At 43.0% G+C, this 16,454-nt stretch overlaps 1 protein-coding gene across 4 annotated transcripts in view; it reads left to right on the forward strand.

Moving 5' to 3' along the window:
- The window catches only part of IQSEC1 (IQ motif and Sec7 domain 1), a 998,050-nt gene that overhangs the window by 609,611 nt on the left and 371,985 nt on the right, over positions 1 to 16,454 (forward strand). The window lies entirely within an intron of this gene.

A 16,454-nucleotide genomic window follows, 5' to 3' on the forward strand; every position in this document is an offset into this window, starting at 1 on the left:
TTGGTCCAATTTTTTCCACGACCAAGCCTCGAAAAGGTGCCCAAACTGACCAGATGACCACCGGAGGGAATTGGGGATCACCTCCCCTTACTCCCCCAGTGGTCACCAACCCCTCCCACCCCCAAAACAAATGTAAAAACATTTTTTGCTAGCCTCTATGCCAGCCTCAAATGTCATACCCAGCTCCATCACAGCAGTATGCAGGTCCCTGGAGCAGGTTTAGTGGGTGCTGCAGTGCACTTCAGGCAGGCGGACCCAGGCCCATTCCTCCCCTACCTGTTACACTTGTGCTGGTAAATGGGAGCCCTCCAAAACCCACTGTACCCACATCTAGGTGCCCCCCTTTACCCTTTAAGGGCTATGGTAGTGTTGTACAGTTGTGGGTAGTGGGGTTTGGGGGGGTTTGGGGGGCTCAGCACCCAAGGTAAGGGAGCTATGCACCATGGAAACAATTTATGAAGTCCACTGCAGTGCCCCCTAGGGCATGTGAGGTGGACCAGACCACTGGTCCTGGCATGTGAGGAGGACCAGTGCACTACGAATGCTGGCTCCTCCCACGACCAAAGGGCTTGGATTTGGTCATTTTTGAGACGGGCGTCTTCGGTTTCCATTATGGCCGAAAACCGGGGACGACCATCTCTAAGGTTGACCATCTCAACATTTAGGTCAACCATCTCTAAGGTCGACCTAAATTTTGAGATTTGGGTGTCCCTGACTGTATTATTGAAACGAAAGATGGACACCCATCTTGTTTCGATAATACGGGATGTCCCGCCCCTTCGCGGGGACATCGTCAGAGATGGACGCCCTTAGAGATGGGTGTCCCCGTTCGAAAATGCCCCTCTATGCCAGCCAGTATTTAATCACATTGTGGCCTTCTTCCACTATAGCTGGGTAACGGCAGGGTTGTAGGGCTAATCTTTACCATACACGGATCATCTGTGTAGTTCCAAGAAAAACATACCGAGATCTGAATAAGAAAGACAGAGGAGATTAAAAAGAAACCCAGAAGCAACATGAAAAGGTTTTCTTTATCTTGTCCATGTTGTACTCTCTCAGTAGTATTTAACATCGGTCTTAAATGTATTTTATCTCATAATACCAAGAGGTGCTGTTATGTGACTATCAAAAGATCATAGTCATATACTTTCTTCATCCTTTCTTTTACTGTGGTTTATTGAAAGCATTGTTTTGAAAGAACAAGTACACTGTACTTCTGGGCTTATGTCATGATGGAAGCTACTGCACATTAAAGCATTACTAATGATTCATATTGTTGGGTGGTCTGAAATCCTGATAGACCCAGAGAAAGTGCAGAGAACTGATGCATCTCTTCAGGCACACAAACTAGTATGCAGTGCATGTTCCAGTTGTACAGTACATCTGCTCATTTGCTGACATGGTTGTGTATAGTGCACCATGAGTACAGCAGACACCTCCACTGTTGCACTGGTGCTACTGGGATCTCTCTTCATTTCTTCAGAGCAAATAAGCTGTAAAACTGTCCAGACTATATATCTGTACAATGTAATCATTTTTAGGGCCAGCAAGCCCATTTTCAAAGGGAACCCCTAAAAAAGAGGCTTAAAATAGGTATCCACATGGCCTCCTAGCCTAAGCGACCTGTTATAAAAATGTTCTCCACACATCTAAGTAGCCTGCATAAATAGCTGCAGTGATACCTAAATAGATAGTGTGGCTAAATGTACATATAATTTGAAATCAAATACACTTTTCAGATCATTCATTCACCGTACAACTGAATATTGATCATTATATTTGTAAGACATATATTTTACTGTAAAAGTTTATTTTATTGAATGCTGAATTAACCTACTCATCATAATACAGAAGACCTTAGCATGCTATCATTTTATTCTTTTTCTGTCCTGATCACTTGTTTTAGAGTTTTTAACTATGTTGATTTTTGTTTTATGGCAAAGGGATGTCCTGCCTTCTGTCTGGAACCAACTGTGTAATCCATGTAGACTCACAGTTAAACTGTGCTTGCCAAATGTACAATATAGCAATAACATAAATATTTTGAAAATGGCACAAACTGTATTCACTTTGCCATTTTCAGAAGTAATTTACTTTGAACTGAGTAACTGGTGGATTCAAAGAAGAGAAACCTTTTGGTTTTGGGCAGCTGTCAGAAGGTAGAGTAATCCTGAAGGAGAAAGAAGCAGGCAGCTGGTCTCTAGCAAATTAGAATCACCAGCCAGCTCCAGCAAGGCTAGGTTTCATTTAGCTCTTTGGTAGTACAAATAAAAAAACAGATTGAAGGTCAAAGATCTCTGTGGAAAAATCAGGTTGCATTACTGTAGCAAATGTGGACTCTCATCCTGCTGTGAGCACATCCTGTTGTGAGCAGTTCATGGGGCTGCCATAAGTGTGTTGGTTTCATTGACAGGCATTAAATTGAATGAGATTGTTGGTGACACCACTGGCCATCCAAGGGCAATGGGTAGTAAGGTGACTTTTCCAAGGCCATGAGTGGCTGCTGTGGGATTTGAACCTGGGCCTTCCAGTTCCCCGTCTGCTGCTCTAACCATTAGGCTACTCCCCCTACCTAAGTGTAGAATGCTTACTGTGTATTTGGAAAGACAACCCCTTTTCATCTAATCGTGGCTCTACAAATATTTGACTCAACTGTGTGCAGATTATTGGGGCCATCTTTCAATCTGACCCATATTTCATCATTTTGTCATCTGACTTTATAGCCTGGCTTTTGGTTTGTATAAGATTCACCAACTAAAGGCCAATTAAAGCCAATTATTGTTTCATTTTGTTTTTGTTGTTTGTTACAGCTAGTTCATTCTATATAATAGTTCCATATAGGACAAAGCCATTCAAGAAGAAATCTCCAATCTTACCACTGAAAGAGGTGGCAGTTATAGAAGGCAGTTGAGAAGAATGCAGTGACCTTGATGGTAGATAGGAACACAGTAGATCCTGCAAATATGTCATCTCCAAACCTCTCAAACTGTTAAAAACAAAGCAAAAATCTTTCAGTTGTATAGGTCCCATAATGCTCTCTAGGGCACACTCTCACCAATATCCAAGCTGTGTATTTTGGACGCTCAGTAAGCAATTCATTGATGTTTTTGGCAAACCTGCATACAATGAATTACAGTAGTCCAATTTTACAATGACAAGTAAGTAGGGTAATCTACAACATCTTGATCAGGTATAAAACACATGGAAAAAAGAGTAGGTGAGCACGTCATCTGAGCCCATCATTTTTGACAGGAGTATTCAGTTTGTAGAAATAAAGCCAATGTTTTATGTATCATTGCATACTGCTCATTCTAGGTCAGGAATACTTTGTTTATGAATTGATATTCAATAACTGAGCGCTGCCATCCAGTACAATCTGTGCCTTGTTGAGCCATGAGTGACAACCAATTTCCAGTTTTCCTCTGGACACAAGAAGTTGTACAATATCTATTTAAAAATGCTTTGTTTCTGTGCTTTATCTGGTGCATTCATTAAGGAGCCCTTTTATCAAACTATGGTAAAAAGTGGCCATAGCACATCCTTACATGGGTCATTCCTGCACATTAAGGCCATTTGTACCGCTGGAGTAAAATGGCCAATTTTTTCCATTTTCATTGTTAATGGCCACGTGCTAATTTTCTCATTAGCATGTGGCCATTAGTGCACAAGTCCCTACAGCCACCCATTATGTAGGCGGTAAGGGCTGACATCTACTACTATTTATCATTTCTATAGCTCTACAAGGCATACGCAGCGCTGTACACCATACACAAAAAGACAGTCCCTGCTCAAAGAGCTTACAATCTAGATACTAACCATGTGCTAATCGGTTAGCATTTGGCAATGTTGCTGTGCTTATCAGTTAGCGCAAAACACGCCCATTCCACCCCAGATCCTCCCCCAATGCTAAAATTAATTTATTTTTTAGGGTTTTGCTAGTGCATGCACATGCAAAATTACCGTGGGACACTGCAGCGTGCCCCACGGTAAGCCCTTTTTAGCTGTGCTTACCACAGATTAGTAAAAGGACCTCTAAATGAATTCAAATATTAACTATTACATAATTCGTTGGCTGCTGTTCTCTATAATTTAGATAAATATTATACTGTTGTCTTCAATATTTTTCTAATTTCTTACTTGCCATCCATATATTTGTGAAATCCTTTTCTTTGGTAAGTACTGGTAGGGAGAATGTTGGTGATTCAAATTCATGCACTTCTCCTGATTCCTGGGTTTTTAGATTCATACTGATGAAGCCTCTCTAGCCACAGAACTGTAAAATAACATCTGGACAGAAAGATATTCTTATATTCTGGGACTGCTGGGAGTATTTGATCTCTGGAACAATCTCTCTCAGCGCCATAAAAATGCTGTAGATCAGTATCATGCACTGGCAGATTTACGTGCTAGGAGGTGCAATTTTTACACTTCCTTGCCCTCATTTTAATTAACCTGCCTAAGCAGGTAGAAGATTTGCAGCCTAATTACAGTATTTTTTGCTTTCCACTATAGGACAGCTGATAGCATGGGATGTCTTTGAGGCAAGGAGCTATCACTATGTTGTTAATTTGTAAGCAATTTTAGAAAAGGCTTCTCCCATTCTGTGTCTGTATTAAACTGAGTATGGTCCCTAAAAGTTCTCAAAACCTTATATTGCACCATCAAAAAGAGGTGAGGTAGCACATGAACCTTATATTGAGTAAAGGAAAACAGGGCCGGTCCTAGGGTCTCTGGCGCCCCCCTGCAGACTATGAGTTGGCGCCTGCGCGTGCCCCCGCCCCCCCCCCAGCATCTCCTTTCTCTCTTCTCCCACCCTGCCCCTGTCCAGCGATTCTCCACCCCATCCCCCGCTGCCCTTGGTGCTTTAAATCTTTAATTTACCTCCGTTCCAACAGCCGCGTCATTTGAAAGCCTTGCCCCGTCTCTAGCCTTCCCTCCCTTCGTGAGTTCGTTCTGCAGTCCCACCCTCGAGGAAATGATGTCAGAAAGCGGGACTGCGGAACGAACTCACGAAGGGAGGGAAGGCTAGAGACGGGGCAAGGCTTTCAAATGACGCAGCTGCTGGAATGGAGGTAAATTAAAGATTTAAAGCACCAAGGGCGGCACGGTATGGCGGCGCAGCGCCGCAGCGATGCCCTTGAAGGTAGGCGCCCCCCTGTGGCGCTTACCGGGTTTGACCGGCCCTGAAGGAAAACAAGCTATTGTATTACAATTTGATTTATGCAGCATTCGATTTGATTGACCATTCTTTACTGCTGCAGGTGTTAAGTGGAGTAGAGATATCCAGTAGGGTGCTGAGATGGATGGAGGGTTTTCTAAGATTTTTTTGTTTGTTTGTTACATTTGTACCCCGCGCTTTCCCACTCATGGCAGGCTCAATGCGGTTTAAATGGGGCAATGGAGGGTTAAGTGACTTGCCCAGAGTCACAAGGAGCTGCCTGTGCCTGAAGTGGGAATCGAACTCAGTTCCTCAGTTCCCCAGGACCAAAGTCCACCACCCTAACCACTAGGCCACTAAGAATTCATAGGGTTAAAATGTATACTATCAGAAAAATGGGATCCCTACTATCTTCCATTCTAATATTATGATGAGTTCCTTCTTAGAGTGGACAACGATTACAAATTGTATTCATGATTAATCATGCAATTTGGCCCCATAAAGTGTCATTCAAACCAAATGTAATGCTGAAACTGAAAATTGATACTTTAATGGTACTGTAACTTGAATATTTAAACTTTCAAAACTGTCATTTGTCTTTTAAAATTCAGAGTTCAACCAGTTATTCAAACATAACAGCTCATTAGCATTTTCTGGCGTATGGGCTGCCCTGCGTTTGTCTATAATGTGAGTGACTAGCCATAGAAAATATACATTCTCAGGGCACAGTTGTTGCTGGTGTTCCAAGATATTTTCTTGCTAAAGCCGACAAGACTGAATAGTTGGATGTCCGTGATTTCCACCAGCTCAAAACGTTATCTTCTCCAGAAAAGATTGGTTCTGACTTGTAGCATTTTCTCATTGACCTACATATTCATCTGAATCCGGCAGCAAATTGAACAGACACCTTCTTGGACTTCTTTTACAGTTTTGCCCGGAGTTATCGAAGACAGCAACTGCTTTATAGAATTCCATGTAGCTTCTCGATCTGCATGATTTAGAAAACTCAATTTTTAAAATCTTGAATCCAAGGTAGATGTAACTTTTAGCCAATCCAAGTTAAAGTTCTGCTTTCGGGAATCCATATCAACACAAAAAGCTTCTTTGCATTTTACAATGTGGATCATCTTTGGAACCTGTGTACTCACGCTCCAGATGTGAGATCGTTGGTAACCTGACACTTGGGTGTGATCGTATGTGATGATCTTAAGGTGGTAAAACAGGTAGAAAAGTTGATGGCGAAGATAAAAGGAGGCTTGAGTGCATAGGGAGAGGAATACTTAGTAGGAAAAAGGAGGTGGTGATGCCCCTGTATAAGACTCTGGTGAGAGCTCATTTAGAATTGTGTACAATTCTGGAGACCGCACCTTCAAAAAGATATAAAACAGCATGGAGTCAGTCCAGTGTGTGGCTACTAAAATGGTCAGTGGTCTTTGTCATATAGCGTATGAGTACACAATTAATATGCATACTTTGGAAGAAAGGCAGAGAGAGAAGTTATGAAACAGACATTTCAATATCTATGCAGCATAAATTCACAGGAGGCGAGTCTCTTTCAATTGAAAGGAAGACCTGGAACAAGGGGGCATAGGATGAATGTGAAAGGAGATTGACTCAGAAGTAACCTGAGGAAATACTTCTTCATGGAAAGGGTAGTGAATTCGTGGAACGGCCTCCCAGTGAAAGTGGTGAAGATGAAAACAGTATGTGAATTCAAGAGAGCTTGAGATAAGTATATAGGATCTCTAGGGGAGTGATAGGAAGAGTAGATGGCATGGATGGACAAACTGGTATTTTCTACCACGTGGCGCCTACCTGGCAGTAATTGGCAGTTTATGTGCGCTGGCTGCTTACTGTCCAGTTAGCGTGTGAGACCCTACCACTAAGTCAATGGGTGGCTCGGCAGAAAATGGACGCTTGTTGGTTTTAATTTTGCCACACGTCCATTTTCAACCACAAAAAAAAATGCCTTTTTTCTAGGCACGCTGAAAAATGGACCTGTGTGCATCCAAAACACGTGCCTACACCAGCACAGGCCACTTTTAGGCGTGCCTTAGTAAAAGGGCCCCTTGATGACCTTTAGTAAGAAGTCCCCTAGATCTCATTGCATAAACCAGAACTTGTGCCAAAATTAACAGTAGCCCACATTTGTTTATTTATTTTTTGCTCACACCTTTTTCAGTAGTAGCTCAAGGTGAGTTACATTCAGGTACTCTGGATATTTCTCTGTCCCAGGAGGGCTCACAATCTAAGTTTGCACCTGAGGCAATGGAGGGTTAAGTGACTTGCCCAAGATCATAAGGACCAGCAGTGGGATTTGAACCGGCCACCTCTGGATTGCAAGACCAGTGCTCTAACCACTAGGCCTGTTAACAATTTTACTGTACGCTCGGGAATTTCCAGCAGCCGAAGGAGAAGTGTATAGTTTGTTTCAGTTTGGTACTTACACAGCAGAAAAGGGGAAGTGATGTAGAAATCTGTAGCAGGATAATTAGGGACTTACACAATCTTTCTGTTGGAGAGCTTGTACTCCATTGAGAGAGGACCTAGTGCCCTTTAAAAGATACTCACCCTGTTAAGGAAATTCTATGGTGTCTTTCTGTTCAATCAGATAAGGAGAAGTTGTAATCTAATAGGGCAATTATCCTTCAAGAGAGAATTTCTTGCCACATCAAGTCAATGGTTTGTTCATGAATGTTATCAGCCTTAGCTGAGTCATTATCCTCCGGATTCTATATAGTGCAACTTAAGTTGCATGTGCAAATCCGATCATATTCCGGATTTGAATGTGCAACTTAATTATCTAACAAGCCAATCAGCTCTGATAATTGCCTATATTTACTCAGGGAAAAGACTTTTGCAAAATTGCGTGGGTTGGACCAGGATGGACTCAGAAAATCAAGAACTGGGATTTCATTTTTAAATCCCTGCACCTTCTTTACACTGACTAACCTGCACATTTTGCACCTGTACAGTAAACAGGTTAACATGAACTTGGATGTTAGGTGAAATTACTACCAATCGCAATTAATAATGAAAAAGAAAGAAACTGGCAGTACTGTTGTGTTACATTTATAAACCATTTTTCCTGAACAAAATCAACCCTAAAATAGTTTGGAATAAAAATAATACAATATATATATAATACAATAATTACAGTAAAGTACTTAATACGATAATGCAATAAATACTGTGACACGCTGGGAGTTTCCCTTTGAAAATCAGCTTGCAGTCCACAGTTTTCTGTCGACATCTACTCAGCAAATAAAAGGCAAAGCCTTTGGAAATCAGATTTTTGTAAGAAGTAACTTTTTTGCAGCAACCTAGCATTGGCATCCACCATCTCTCTTCTTCCCTGCCTCTCAGCCCTTCCCTCTCACAGTGTCCAGCATTTTTCTGCTTATCCTCCTCTCAGCTCCCTTTCCATTGACTCCAGAATCTCTCTCCTTCCTTCCATCTCTTACTCCCTCCCTTCCAGGTATTTAGCTTCTTCTCCCCAGTTGAAGGTCCAGATCTATTGGGCCGAGGTTCAGTGAGACTTATCCAGGTCAAAGAGGATCCTACCCAAAGGAGTAGCCTATGGTTAGCACAGTGGGCTTAGGACCAAGCAAACCAAGTTCAAATCCCACTGCAGCTCCTTGTGACCCTGGGCAAGTCACTTAAACCTCCGTTGCCCAGGTAAAACAAACTTAGATTGTGAGCCCACTTGAGACAAAGTACCTGCATATAATAAATGTGAACCATTTTGGTTGGCAACCTAACCACAAGAGTGGAAGAAGCCAAACCACAAATGTCAAGTGGATCACCAAGTCATTTATTCATCCAAAGTCTGAAGACTTAATATTTCCCAATTCTGACAGATTGAACCTTACCCGGGCCGTATTTCGGCACCCAAAGTCTTCATCAGGGTGGTATATCAAATCCATGAACATTTACTTTTACCCTATAAGTTCCACTGCCCGGATCATACTCAGATTTTCAGCAGCGCTTACCCAGATAGTGTTGCAGAAAATCCGAGCAAACCACTTTGACACTATGCAGGTAGTACCAGTGCAGTATGGGGGCAGAGTTTGGGTGGAGCCGGGAGTTATCCAGTTAGCAGCCATATTCTGACAGCTAACCAGGTAACTGCCTGGATGAAGTTAGGACAGCAAAAAGACTGTTGTACAGTAACTTTAACTGAATATCACTGGTACCAGGATAGATAGTACCACACAAGTTATAGAGCCTGACCAAACTCAGGATCTTCAGTTTCTGCCGAAACCCAATGCCACTAAAATTGGCTGCTTGGTTTTGGTAGAAACCAAAACGGTAAACGAAATTCCTCCCCCCCCCCCCCCCCCCCCCACACACACATACACAACCAACCAAAAACGTCCCCCTCTCAAGCCAATCTCTCCCCTGGAGGTGGCCTCCTCTCTCTCCACTCCTTCTCATGATCATTCCCCCCCCCCCATCCCACCCATAGGCCTTAAGTTAGGAAGGCCTAGTAGTCTAATGGCGTCTTCAAGGGCAGGAACGAACCCCACTCATTCCTACCCCATGCTGCTGGTCCATCACAATGGCTGCCAAGCCTTGCTGCAGCAGCCTTGTGACACTGCCACAGGAGGTCGTGGCAGCCATTTTGTGATTGGAACCAGCACAGACAGGTGCGGATGTCTCAGCAGTATTGCAATGGAGCAGCAGCACAGGGCAGGAACGAGTGGAGTTCATTCCTGTTCCTGAAGACACCACTAGACCACCATGCCTTCCTAAGGTAGGCCCGGGGAGGGTCTATGGGTGGGATGGTGGGAAGTGATCATGCAGAGGAAAGGAAGTGATCACACGAGGGGAATGAGGACGAGTGCGTTTCAGCTGAAAATGCACAGGCATTTTGAGCAGAACCCAAACCCACATTTCAGTCTGGTTTTGATGCCAAATCTGAATCCAAAGCCAAAATTAATTTGATCTCTAACAAGTTATAATCAGATATTCAACACTGACCAGTATCTGAGTACTGGCACTGAAGATCTGGTATAAAAAAAATCTGCAGCAGCTTGTTTTAAACAAGCTTTGCCCATTGCAGGTTGAAACCTGAACCTTGTATCTTTTGACCTAAGTTGAAAAAAACTCATATGCCAGTCTTTAGGATATATAAGAAGGTGTATGTGTTTATAGATGTATTCCTATAGAGAGATGGAAGCAACGTGTGACATATCGAGAACCAGGAACAGTTTTCTCTCTTCTCAGCAGTCAGTGATCCTTTTAGCACCGCTGTTCTCAGAAAGCCACAAAACAGGTCAGAGAGAACAGACCCTAAGCAACATGGTTCCCTTAGTAATACATTAAAAAAATAACACAAACAAAATAAAAGCAAAGACAAGGAATACAGAGTTCAAAATGGAGAGTAATCAAAGCCAGCAGCACACTGAGACAACCAATAAAGATGAGGTCTCCATGGGAAAACAAAAAAGGAGGAACAAAAGATTCCTCACCACCACCGTCCTCCTTGTTTGAACAGCCACTAAAGATTTTTGAACTTATGCTATTTTTGACCTCCTTGGGTTTGGCACTAAGAGAGGGTGATGCATATTTTGCTGCGTGACCTAGTTCCCCTTTCCTGTAACACTTCTTTTGGTAATGACACGTGCTGGCAGTAGTCTTAATCAGGACTGTAAGTGAGGTGAAGAGCAAGCTTCCTTTTTGGATTACAGCCTGGGCACCACAAATTGCAGATAACCTTCCAGCTTATAATCGAACGAGAATAACGCCCAAGTTCCGACCTAAATCGGGAGATGGGCGTTCTTCTCACAAAAACAAATAAAGCGGTATAATCGAAAGCCGAACTTTGGACGCTTTCAACTGCACTCCGTCGCGGGTGCGGACAAAGTTGACGGGGGCGTGTCGGAGGCGTGGTGAAGGCGGAACTGGGGCGTGGTTATCGGGCGAACAGAGATGGGCGCCCTTCGCCGATAATGGAACAGTTTTGAGCTAGAATTTAGGACACTTTTCCTGGACCCTGTTTTTTTACGAATAAGGCCCCCAAAAGTGCCCTAAATGACCAGATGACCCCCAGAGGGAGTCGGGGATGACCTCCCCTGACTCCCCCAGTGGTCACTAACCCCCTCCCACCACAACAAATGATGTTTCACAACTTTTTACTTTCACCCTCAAATGTCATACCCTCCTCCCAAGCAGCAGTATGCAGGTCCCTGGAGCAGTTGTTAGGGGGTGCAGTGGACGTCAGGCAGGTGGACCCAGGCCCATCCCCCCCCTACCTGTTACAATTGTGCTGCTTAATGCTACTAGTCGTCCAACCCCCCCAAACCCACTGTACCCACATGTAGGTGCCCCCCTTCACCTCTTAGGGCTATAGTAATGGTGTAGACTTGTGGGCAGTGGGTTTTGAGGGGGATTTGGGGGGCTCAACACCCAAGGGAAGGGTGCTATGCACCTGGGAGCTCTTTTACCTGTTTTTTTGGTTTTGTAAAAGTGCCCCCTAGGGTGCCCGGTTGGTGTCCTGGCATGTGAGGGGGACCAGTGCACTATGAATCCTGGCCCCTCCCACGAATAAATGTCTTGGATTTATTCGTTTTTGAGCTGGGCGATTTCATTTTCCATTATCGCTGAAAAGCAAAAACGCCCAGCTCACACCTTGACGAATAAAACATGGGCGTCTTTTTCTTTTAAAAAATACGATCCGCCCCGCCCCTTCACGGACCCGTTCTCGGAGATAAACGCCCATGGAGATAGGCGTTTCTGTTCGATTATGCCCCTCCTTATCTCCTCACAGTAGTGGAAAAGGCAGCAGGGGCTGGGAGCAGTGCATGGGTGTGAAGGAAGGTGAAATAAGCTTAAGAAATAAGCACCCATTTGTGGTTTTCCCAAAGCAGCAAGGGGGCAATTCTATAACTTGGCATCTTGATTTAAGAGCCTCAATAGTGTGCACTGATTGCCAATCCTAGTATGGCACCTGGGCCCTACTAAGTCATTGGGTGCACCAAACTGTAGGTGTGACCACTTACACCGGGTCAATGGCTGGCAAACGTTGCATGCATAGACTTGTAGTTCTGATTTCCCCTATGTAGTCCTTAAGAAAAGCAAGACTACAGGTCCCAGCATGCACTGGGGTAAACCCAGAACTAGATCAACCCTGTCTTGCACATCTGGATCCAGTTGGCAACCTTAGCCTAAGAGCATATGCAATGTGCGCAGCTAATAGCCTTGTATAAGTTACTTGTGTCACTTGGTGACACACCCATGAGCTTCCCATGTCTATGCCCCAATGTAGCACATTAGCACACATGTCACTTAAGTGTGCAAGACACGCACAACAGCCCACACCTACTTATAGAATTGAGCAGCTAATAGGCTTGTATAAGTTACACGTGTCACTTGGTGACACACCCATGAGCTTCTCATGCTCCACCCATGTCTATTCCCCATTGCAGTTATTGAATAGCACATAGTACATTAGCACACGTGTCACTTAAGTGTGCAAGACACGCACAACAACCCACACCTACTTATAGAATTGAGCAGCTAATAGGCTTGTATAAGTTATCCTTGTCACTTGGTGACACAACAACAAAACATGAATTAGGTAGTCATTGGCATTATAGCTCAGATGTTGAGGTTGATGATGGCCAAACATATTGAGAAATCTACGTAGCTCAGGGTTAAAGGAGGACTGTCAGCAAAGAATGTTGTGTGGCACAATATTAATGTGAAAGACACAGCGAAGGTGACACCAAAAGATAAAATGACTAGATGAAGTAGATAAATAAATACAGGTTTAATAAACACATTTAAAGACATGACACGAATCGTGTTTCGGCCACACGGCCTGCCTCAGGAGTCTTAGAAAAGGATGAATTCAAATGCTGTACTTCACAAATCTCATGCTGTAATCTAATGCACCTTTAAAACAATCGAGATAACACACCGGTAGTTGACTTATCCTTTTCTAAGACTCCTGAGGCAGGCCAGGCCGTGTGGCCAAAACACGATTCGTATTGAGTCTTCGGATGTTTTTATTAAAGCTGTATTTATTTATTTATTTACTTCATCTAGTCATTTTCTCTTTTGGTGTCGCCTTTGCTGTGTCTTTTACTTTTGTGCCTTGTGAGGGACTTTGTTCTTCTGTTTCTTGTTGATCTATTCATGTGGCACAATATGGCAGTCTGGTCAGTGATGGTCTTGGATTCTGGGGGTGTTCTTCACCCCCTCCTTCTTAAGTTCTAGGTTTTATGTTTAGAATCATTTGTTTCTCATCTACACCTAGGACTCAGTGGATGCAAATTTTTTGGTTCAGTTATGACGTCACTCGGAAATTAGCTGATTTGGCCACTAGCTTAAAATGTTATGGTCTCAAAATTGGTAATTGTATCAGTACAAATCTATTTTCTAACTTAATTTGCCCATCCTTGACCCTTATAAAGTTTGAGAAGGGCCTGTATGAGTGCTTGCAGCTGTTCTCCAAACCCCATATTGGCTGATTAGTGTACAACACTGAGCTGTACTGTGCCCGCCTCTCTCTTCCTTTGCGCTATGCTGAATGAACCATTTTTTTTTTTGCAGCAGGCTAATGCCAAGACTCAGCACAAGCAATGTTCTTGGCAATAATTCAGCATTACTGAGAGTAAGACTGCTTTTCATTTACTGACCCCAGACAACTTCTTAAACCTCGGCGTAGGACTGGGTTGCAGTAAATCATAGTAGCTAATGCTTGCACTTTCCAAACAATTTTACTACTTGATATATATTAGTGGAATAAAACATCAGTCCTTGTTAAATATATGGAGGCTCTGATTAACATTTTTTGGGCTTTTTTTGTAGAAAGAATTTTCAATGTTAGAAGTTTTGAATACTAGTCGGTAGCATTATAAACACCTTCGCTCTTACTTGAAATTTTTCTTTGAGAAAATATCTTAAGGGTGTGGTGGACGGAGTAGCCTGATGGTTAGGGCAGTGGGCATAACTTAGGGGTCCTTTTACTAAGCTGCGAGGAAAAAGGGCCCTGCGCTGGCGGCAGGGGCAATTTTTCCTGTGCGCCAGGGCCCTTTTTCCCACAGCCAGTAAACCACCCTCAACAAATGGCCACGTGGTGAGATAACTATCACCACATGGCCATGTGGTGGGGAGCCCTTACTGCCACCCACTGAGGTGATGATAAGGACTCCAGCACTAACCCAGTGATTACTGCCAGGTTACCGCGCACTAGCCATTTCCAGGGGTTTTCTTTTTCCCCAGGAAATAGCGTGCGCTCGGGGCGGGACTACTGCCAGTGGCCGCGTTGAGCCAGCTGTAGTCCTGAAAGAACTAGCGGTAAGCCTGCATTGGGCTTACCACTTCTCTGTAAAAGGGCCCCTTAATTAGTTAACAAGCTAATCAGTGCTGATAATTCAATGTTAACAACCAGTTATCAGCACTAATGGCATTAATTAGAATTTAAGCTCACTACTTGCGAAGCATATTCTGTAACATGGTGTGTGTAAATATGTCGCATAGTTGAAAAGTGGGCGTGGTTATGGGTGTGGAATGGGCAGGTCATGTGCATTTCTAAAAACTATTCGTGTTGTTATAGTATACACCTGCTCAGCGCCTAATTTAAGCATCTGGATTTACACCAGGTTTTACTTGGTGTAATTGACCGTGACTACATTTAGTCCTGTGGACTGGTGTTTGGGTATTCTGTAAACTGCATGGAAATTAAAGATTATTCTATCCTTGTGAAACACCATAATGTGACATGCAACAATTTTAAAAAGTATCATTCTTCTTCACTCTATATCTCCTCTTCTGTAAAAATCCCTTGAACCATTTCAAAACTATAAAGGTGAATCCAAGGTTGCTCAATCTTTCTAGTAATAAGCACACAACTGTGGAACGCATTACCAAAAGCCTTGAAAAATACGAACGACCACCTAAACTTCCGGAAAACACTAAAAACTAACCTGTTTAAAAAGGCATACCCTACCAGTCCAACATAAATGCCTGATCTCTGCAACACAACAAACTAAAGAACGCAATGGACATAACACAACTCTTCCGTTGTACGATTGCCTAGTGCGGCTGTGCCACATGAACTTTATCTTACCACAACATCACTTTGTATTTGTTTACACCGGAGTCTGTAACGCCTCTCCGGTACTATGTAAGCCACATTGAGCCTACAAATAGGTGGGAAAATGTGGGATATAAATGTAACAAATAAATAAATAAATAAATAATAAGGCATGATCACCTATGTCAAAAGCACCTAACATGTCGAACTGCTAAAGTACAGACAATACCTTCTGGCTCAATGATGATTTTATCTGAGAGACCATGATTGTTCCATGATTGCATCATATAACTGCCTATATGAGGTTGGCAAGATGGCATGCTATCAACTGTCCTGTCTATGATGCCAGTGTTTAATCATGAAGAAAAGTAACCTGCACATGTGAGATACAAGTCTGGCCACTTGTTGGGCATACCAGATGGACTTTATCTGCCAACATTTATTATATGTAGATTACCACCTGCAAGGAGTTCCTAGACTCATGATGTTTTTCAGGGGGAAATTTATCAAATGTAACAAAGTATAACATACATAGTAGATGACGGCAGAGAAAGACCTGCACGGTCCATTCAGTCTGCCCAACAAGATAAACTCATATGTGCTACTTTTTGTGTATACCTTACCTTGATTTGTATCTGCCATTTTCAGGGCACAGACCGTAGAAGTCTGCTCAGCACTAGCCCCGCCTCCCAACCACTAGCCCCGCCCCCACCGGCTCTGCCACCCAATCTCCGCTAAGCTTCTGAGGGTTATCTTATTGTTAACATGGGTTATTAGTAACATGATCTCATGCATAAAATGGGACCTGTGCTAATATAGCACAGGTTACTAGTAAAATAGCACATCTTAATGGCAGTTCATCTTGATAACTTCCTTCCACAATGTTTTATAACTTTAAGTAAGCTACAAAAAAACCAACCCTGCACATAACCCACAAACAAAGCCTGGATGAACTTCTTAACTGAAAACAAAAAATATATATATACATAAAAACCTTGTAAGGCACTGAATGGCACTGAGGGGATCAATTTCCCCAGCAATGGGATGGGATGGGATGGTTTGTACAATCTTTTTTTTTTTGCTGAAGGGGATAATGGTCACAGGACCTCAGTAGCCTTGCATTGCCCATGCAATCCATTTAAAGTGCAAGTAACGGATAACTCATATACATCACAACAAAACCTGAAAGTTTTAATGTTGCCTGTGATTGTTGTTTGTTTTGCTGAAAGAGCATATGTTGATAAGTACTTG

This window comes from Microcaecilia unicolor, chromosome 6 (assembly GCF_901765095.1).
Source record: "Microcaecilia unicolor chromosome 6, aMicUni1.1, whole genome shotgun sequence".
NCBI lineage: Eukaryota > Metazoa > Chordata > Amphibia > Gymnophiona > Siphonopidae > Microcaecilia > Microcaecilia unicolor.